This window comes from Cicer arietinum, chromosome 3, assembly GCF_000331145.2.
Source record: "Cicer arietinum cultivar CDC Frontier isolate Library 1 chromosome 3, Cicar.CDCFrontier_v2.0, whole genome shotgun sequence".
In the NCBI taxonomy this organism is placed as follows: Eukaryota; Viridiplantae; Streptophyta; class Magnoliopsida; order Fabales; family Fabaceae; genus Cicer; species Cicer arietinum.
The window spans coordinates 53,525,971-53,533,571 of NC_021162.2; the positions used below are offsets into that span (position 1 = coordinate 53,525,971).

Here is a 7,601-nt window from a genome sequence, read left to right on the forward strand (position 1 = left end):
AAAAAAAATAAAAAATTATAATTAAGAATGGAGATAGTAATTAAAATTAAAACGCGAACAAACACTAATTTTTGAAGTTTCAAAAATATGATATTTTTGATAAATAAAAACAATAATATTATAACTCATAACATTGAAAACTAAAAATTAAAGCAAGTGTAAACACTAAATCTTAAACAATACAAACAATTATTAAATAGAGTAACTCATTCAAAAGATATTATTGAAGTTCCAAGATCTCTACCCATAGCACAAAATCAACGACAGTAAAAAAAATTCTTAAAATAAAGTGAAGTACAAGCCTCTAGTACTTCAGTTCCGCAAGAAAACCTCCATTGATTGCTTGTCTTGATCATGTTGAATTTAACCTACATACAAATATATTATAGAGGAGACATAAGGAAGATGCGAGTTTATCTTTCATTATGTAAAATGAATAAAGTCATACATAGATTAACATACGTTCGTGAATCATATATATATGGATATATTTTCAATGCCAAAACATGCAATACTTGAAATTCATGCGGGGTCAAAATTAACTTAGGAAAATATGGATTGAGAGGTTATGCTCTATGTCATATGTAAAGTTCAACACCCCTCTCTATTGTATATATTCATAGTGTGCACTCTCACGAACACAAGATAGGCGATGACATCCTCAAGAAAACCATTGAAATTGTAAACTCAATTAATCACTTTGTTCTCATAAAAACTAAATTCAATTTTAAGTTTCGTAGAAGTATATGAAACATATATATATATATATCCTTAAACACACACATACATATATAACTCACAAGCAAGCAACGTTAAAAAATTGAATGTTGAAGCCTTAAACATAATAGAGAAATCAAATATAAGAGAAACAACATTAATGATGATAAGCAAATAAAAATAATTAAAGACTGTCACATAACATATATTTTTTTTTTTACCTTAACCCGAAAGAGCACTTACAAAAACCATTTACACAAACTCCACAATGTTTAAGGGGACATCCGAAATCTAGACAATCGAAGTTTGACTTACATGGTGTAGCTGTAATATATAAAATAAGAATAAAAAATATTATTGAAAAAAGATTAAGAGTTTTGTAGAATATTGAAAAAATATTTTGTAGAATATGAAAATACGAGAATGGACTTACCACCACCATCGACTAGACAAAGAAATAGGAACACAAAAAGGATCACTGTATAAAAAACCTTGAGAGTTTTAGCCATTTTTTACTCTACCTTTGCATGCAACAAATACAAAATTGTTTGATCACTTTATATTGTGAAAAACCTCATGCTATGCTTATTTCAGTTGAATAGTTTTTAGTACAACGAAGGATCAAATTTGTCACTTTAATTCCAAAATTCTTTGATCACTTTATATTGTGAAAAACCTCATGCTATGCTTATTTCAGTTGAATAGTTTTTAGTACAACGAAGGATCAAATTTGTCACTTTAATTCATGTAATCGATTACTTGACCTTAGAGTATACCTTTAATTTTTTGTATTTCTTATCTATTCTTTCATATTAGAATGAGGTTCAAAACCAACATTGTGCTTTAATTAAATAGCTATTAGAATATATATTCGATTAAAAAAAAAACATTTCTATATTAAATTTTTTATTAAATGTCTCTTAAGCCAAATACGATCTACAACCGAATTAAAATTGATTCTAGTATAGATTATTTGAATTCGATATAATAAAATCTTTTTCAACCGCTATTAAGGACACTTATCCATTTTATTGCAAATGAATCGACTACATAGGGCCGTTAGAAAATATATTTAAATTAAACAAATTAATTTGAGCTACAACCTTAACGCACCGTACCTTTTTACATATGAGCCAAACATTAGTGAGAGAAAGAAAAAAACAGCTTCAATATAGAAATAAGGGAATGCAAATAATGGAAAGGCATATTCAAAGATCGTCATAGGTTTGAGAAAAACGTACTTGAATTAGTCGATTAATTTGAAATGAGAACTTAATTATAATCGATAAAAGCAACGGATTGTAGGAACTACACTTTAAAATCTTATTTATACTCTATAAATATCAATTGTACAAATCATAATAAACTTACATCAATCCAAATAAACCTATTTTACTTACAGTTTATCTGCTCTTCAAATTTACTTACGATATTTTCATTATTCTTAAATACTTATCTACGTAAATTGTCAAAATTAACACTCTTTAGATCATTTAAGGAAATCACAACCAATCAACCATTTTTTCATTGATGTAATTGCATATGATGAATTTGATTTGCTACTAAACAATAGAACTAGACACCCAAATTTTTATTGTACCCTAATTTGTTTAGAAATTGGTCATAAGACTGGTTAGAATAGGGAGCATGAAATTGAACAAAAGAAAAAATTATGGTCCCTAAAAAAATGACTGTACAATTTTTTGTCCAAGATACAAGAAATCAAGAATACCAAAATATATTTTTAAATTTTTTACTAAAATATTATTATCATTTTCTACTATCTCATGTCTCTCTCATCTCTCTCTTTGTCACATTTTTTCTCACTCTCTCTCTCTCTCTCTCTCTTTCTCTCTTTCTTTATGTTGTATAATATCCCTCTTTTTATTGTTTCATCTCTCTTTCTCTCTTATCTCTCTTCATCTTATCTCTTTTTGCACTCATCTGTCTTTCTCCCTCATATCTCTCTCTCATGTATATCTTCCTGTATTTCTGATGACTCTTCATCATATGCATATTTTCCCACTGTTTTAGTCTTATTTATCCTCAATCATCAGTTAAATTAAGGATTTATTTGATACATTTTGTTGATTTATTTTCTTTGAGTTAATAAAATGTTTTTTGTTTTTATTTCGTTGATTAAGTAGGAATTTGTCGTAATTTTACATTGCGTTTTGTTTTAGTGCAGTGCTGAATTTTGGTGAAAAATCAACATGACATATGTGGAGTATTTCAGCCATATCTGGAGTTCTAGATGTCCAATTAGTGTCACTCCAAGTGCTAATGAAAGCTATGATCCATATCTACAACTTTCATGAAGACACCGGGACCAAATTCAGACGCAAAAGATGAGAACAATGCAAAATACATCAGAGAGCAGATGTTGTGCGCCTGGAGCGCGCCCTGCGCGCCTGGAGCGTATTTCTCGTGTTTCAGTTCTGTCAACGCGCGCCTGGAGCACATTTCTCGTGTTTCAGTTCTGTCAACGCACGCCTGGAGCACGCCCTGCGCGCCTGGGGCGCATGACGCATATCAGCAATCATAAAAACGCAATTTTTTACTGTTTATGTATCTTTTTTTTACTCTTGGGAACTGGGGAGACTTGTGCCCTAGCATAGAAACTCAAAGAAGGCCGTTTCTAATGCCATTGAAGCAGTTTTATCAAGAATCATCCCTGGATCATTCTTGTAATTCTTCTTTAACCCTTATCTTTTGTATCTCTGTCATGAGTAACTAAACCATATTTGTTAGGGATGAGTGTAACCAGATGAAACCCTTATTTTTCTGATTTGATTTCTAGTTATATAAATGAGTTTAATGAATTGTTTTTCTCATCTCTGTGCTTCATGCTTTTTATTGCTTGATCAACATTAAAATGTTCTACGATTTGTATTTTGAAACGAAAATGGACTTTACGAATGCTTGAGATGAGAAATTCATGAATTTGTAGTCTAGGGATAGATGCAGGTCATGAAACCAATTAAATTAGTTGCAAGGCAATAATTTACAAGAGAATTTCTATACGGTAATTCTTAATTCTAATCTTAAATCCATTAAGGAATTAGGGGTTACTTTGGAATTAAAGGTTGTGTCACTAAGACATTAGGGCAAGAATAATAAAGAGAATTCAGTAATGATTCAATAAAGGAATTCAGTAACTAGGATCAAATTAGACACCAAGGTTGGATTCGAAGTGAAACTCATCCCTGACATTTTTCTCAATTTATAAAAGATCAATTTTGCTACTGCTGTCAATTTTAATTATTATTTCAATCAACTTGGGAACTTTTTGTTCAATTTTAGTAACTAAATATAATTCAATAGTAAAACGCAATCCTTGAGTTCGACACTCGGTACTACCATTTTATTATTACTTGCAACGATTCAGTACACTTGCTGAAACGCTATCAAGTTTCAAAACAATGAGCATTAATTTATTTACTTAATTGAAATTTTTTGCTCTGCAATAAAATTTTTTATTTTATTTTATTTTTTTATTTGTTGAACTTGCTAATGTCATGTCTGGTGGTTTGTCTCTTCTTTGTTTGAGATAATTATTCGCTGTAGAGCATGGAAGATTATAATGATGATATTCTACTACAGTTATATGAAGAGTGTGATACTTATCTCATATCGGGTATATGTCGCATGATTGAGGGGCAAATATTGAGCTATACATTTTTAAAATATCACCCTCAGATCCGTCCGATGCAGCCTCTTAGGTGGTACTTTTGCGGAGAAGCACATAAGAATGGAAATTGTGCTGATGACCTTGCCGAACTAGTAGAATATGAAGACTTTTTTTTGAAAGTCACAGAAAACGACAAGCGTTACATTAAAAATATCTATTGGGAACAAATTCTACCTCCTAAAATTCTATCCAAAGAATCAAATGACGAAGACTTTCACATTACGGACGTTTCGGTTGAATTCATGAAGAATAACATGGTTTCAATTGAAAGATTTGAAAGTCGATGTGAGAGGTTATTTGAGCAAGTGGTTAAGTTTGAGATGATGGAGGAGAAGTTGAAGATTGATGATAATTTCATTGTTGTGGTAGAAGAAGATAAGCAAGCAAAAAAGACGAACGAGGAAAAGAAAAAAGAAGAGATTGATAAAGTTCGAGATTCAATCTATACCTTGTTCATCAATCTTCAATTGAGAAGGACATGGAAGCAACATATTTTATTTCTCAAGTTCATGGAATTTCTACCAAACAAAAAGAAGAAGAAGGATGATGTGTTCTTCCTATCATATATGCCACCTTGACAGTAGATGAGACGTCAAACTAATGACTTTAAAGAAGCGCTTATTGGGAGACAACCCAATTTTATATCCTTTGCACCGTATTTATTTATTGCACTTCACATTTATTTTACTCCATTTAGTTCCAATTTTAGTCTCTAATTGCTAGTTCTGTTAGTTTTGATGTTTGGTATGAGCAAGGAATCAAAAAGATGCGTTGAGAAGCGATCGTACGGCTCCAAGTGACACAACGCGCTCCCAAGCACGCCCAAGCGCGCCTGAAGCGTTTTTTTCCAAACACCAGGAGGCATGTTTTATGCTGATCTATTTGCACCTCACCAGTATACTGCATGCATTCTTGATTACTAAATGGTTGTAGAAGGCTAATATGCCATCAATTTTTCAAAAATACAATTTTAACTTTTCAGAAGCATGTTGGCTTTATTTTGATTGTTCATACTCTCTCTTATTATCCTAGCTGTGAGCTTTTGAGCCTAAACACTTAAATTCTTTGTTGTGTGATTATCCAGACATGTGTTATCCCTCTAGAACTTGCACTAATTCTGACTTGCATCACTTGTAATTTATGCATACATTGAGGCAATTTTATTGGTCGTTTGAGCCTTTTTAACTACCCTATGAAAATTTTACCCTTTGCTAGCCCCTTTGAGCCTTGCCCTTTTATTTCGGTTACTAGCTACATTACAAGCAAAAGACCTGACTTTAATTAAATCACCTTATTTGGAGTTAGGTAGAAAAAAATTCTTGTCTTGATACAATTCTAAGTTTGGGGTTGCTCATGGGATAGCAACTTTCTAAGTTTGGGGTGGTGATTCTCAGAAAAAGAAAATAAAAAAAATTAATAAAAAGAAGAAAAATAAAATGAAAGAAGAAAGAAGAAAAACAAAAACAAAATATATCTTCTTGGTTCTTCTGTCAATGTCTGAGAATCTCCATAATGAAAAGGTGAAGAAAAAAAAATGGTAGAATAATCTGGAAATGTATGCCTAACTCCTAGTGGTAAAACCTACTACCCTAAAATGTCCTACCCTTACCTAAGCCCCATTACAACCCGAAAGTCCTCCAAAAATGTATGTGTTTACTGCATTGTCATTGCTAACTAGAATTTTTTCAAGCCTATGGTAGCGTGATGCATGTTCTAGGATTTGAGTGATAAATTCATAAACCTTTCTAAACACTTGAGAGAAATTTTGGTGAGATTGTGTGAAGAGAGAGTTGAATTTGATGAATGAATGCCAAGGTGTACAAATCTTGTTGTCTGTATTTTTGAAAACAACCATAGAGCATGATGAATGTTTTGCAGTAGCAAGAACTTTGAAATTTGAGTTTGATGTAATTTGAGAAATTGAATTTAAGTGTGCATTTAACAGGACCAAATATGAAATTAATTGTTGCTTGGGGACAAGCAATAGATTAAGTTTGGGGTTGTGATGACTCTTCATCATATGCATATTTCCCCCCTGTTTTAGTCTTATTTATCCTCAATCATCAGTTACATTAAAGATTTATTTGATACATTTTGTTGATTTTTGTTCTTTGAGTTAATAAAGTGTTTTTTGTTTTTATTTCGTTGATTAAGTAGGAATTTTTCGTAATTTAACATTGTGTTTTGTTTTAGTGCAGTGCTGAATTTTGGTGAAAAATTAACATGATATATGTGGAGTATTTCAGCCATATGTGGAGTTCTAGATGTCCAATTAGTGTCACTCCAAGTGCTAATGAAAGCAATCATAAAAACACAATTTTTTACTGTTTATGTATCTTTTTTTGACTCTTGGGAACTGGGGAGACTTGTGCCCTAGCATATAAACTCAAAGACGGCCGTTGCTAACGCCATTGAAGCAGTTTTATCAAGAATCATCCATGAATCATTCTTGTAATTCTTCTTTGACCCTTATCTTTTGTATCTCTGTCATGAGTAACTAAACCATATTTGTTAGGGATGAGTGTAACCAGATGAAACCCTTATTTTTCTGATTTGATTTCTAGTTATATGAATGAGTTTATTGAATTGTTTTTCTCATCTCTATGCTTAATGCTTTTAATTGCTTGATCAACATTAAAATGTTCTACGATTTGTATTTTGAAATGGAAGTGGACTTTACGAATGCTTGAGATGAGAAATCCATGAATTTGTAGTCTAGGGATAGATGCAGGTCATGAAACCAATTAAGTTAGTTGCAAGGCAATAATTTACAAGAGAATTTCTATACGGTAATTCTTAATTTTAATCTTAAATCCACTAAGGAATTAGGGGTTACTTTGGAATTAAAGGTTCTGTCACTAAGACATTAGGGCAAGAATAATAAAGAGAATTCGGTAATAATTCAATAAAGGAATTCAGTAACTAGGATCAAATTAGACACCAAGGTTGGATTCGAAGTGAAACTCATCCCTGACATTTTTCTCAATTTATAAAATCAATTTTATTATTGTTGTTAATTTCAAACATTATTTCAATCAACTTGGGAACCTTTTTGTTCAATTCTAGTAATCAAATATAATTCAATAGTAAAACGCAATCCTTGAGTTCGACACGCGGTACTACCATTTTATTATTACTTGCAACGATTCAGTACACTTGCTGAAACGCTATCAAGTTTTTGGCGCCGTTGCCG

General features: G+C 31.5%; 1 long non-coding RNA gene across 1 annotated transcript; it reads right to left on the reverse strand.

Moving 5' to 3' along the window:
* Positions 1-172: 172 nt before the first annotated feature.
* LOC105853136 (uncharacterized) lies at positions 173-1,250 on the reverse strand. Its single transcript, XR_001145029.3, has 3 exons — positions 1,151-1,250; positions 939-1,041; positions 173-368 (listed from the first exon to the last, which is right to left on the reverse strand). It is a non-coding gene; the product is annotated as an uncharacterized lncRNA (long non-coding RNA).
* Positions 1,251-7,601: the final 6,351 nt, after the last annotated feature.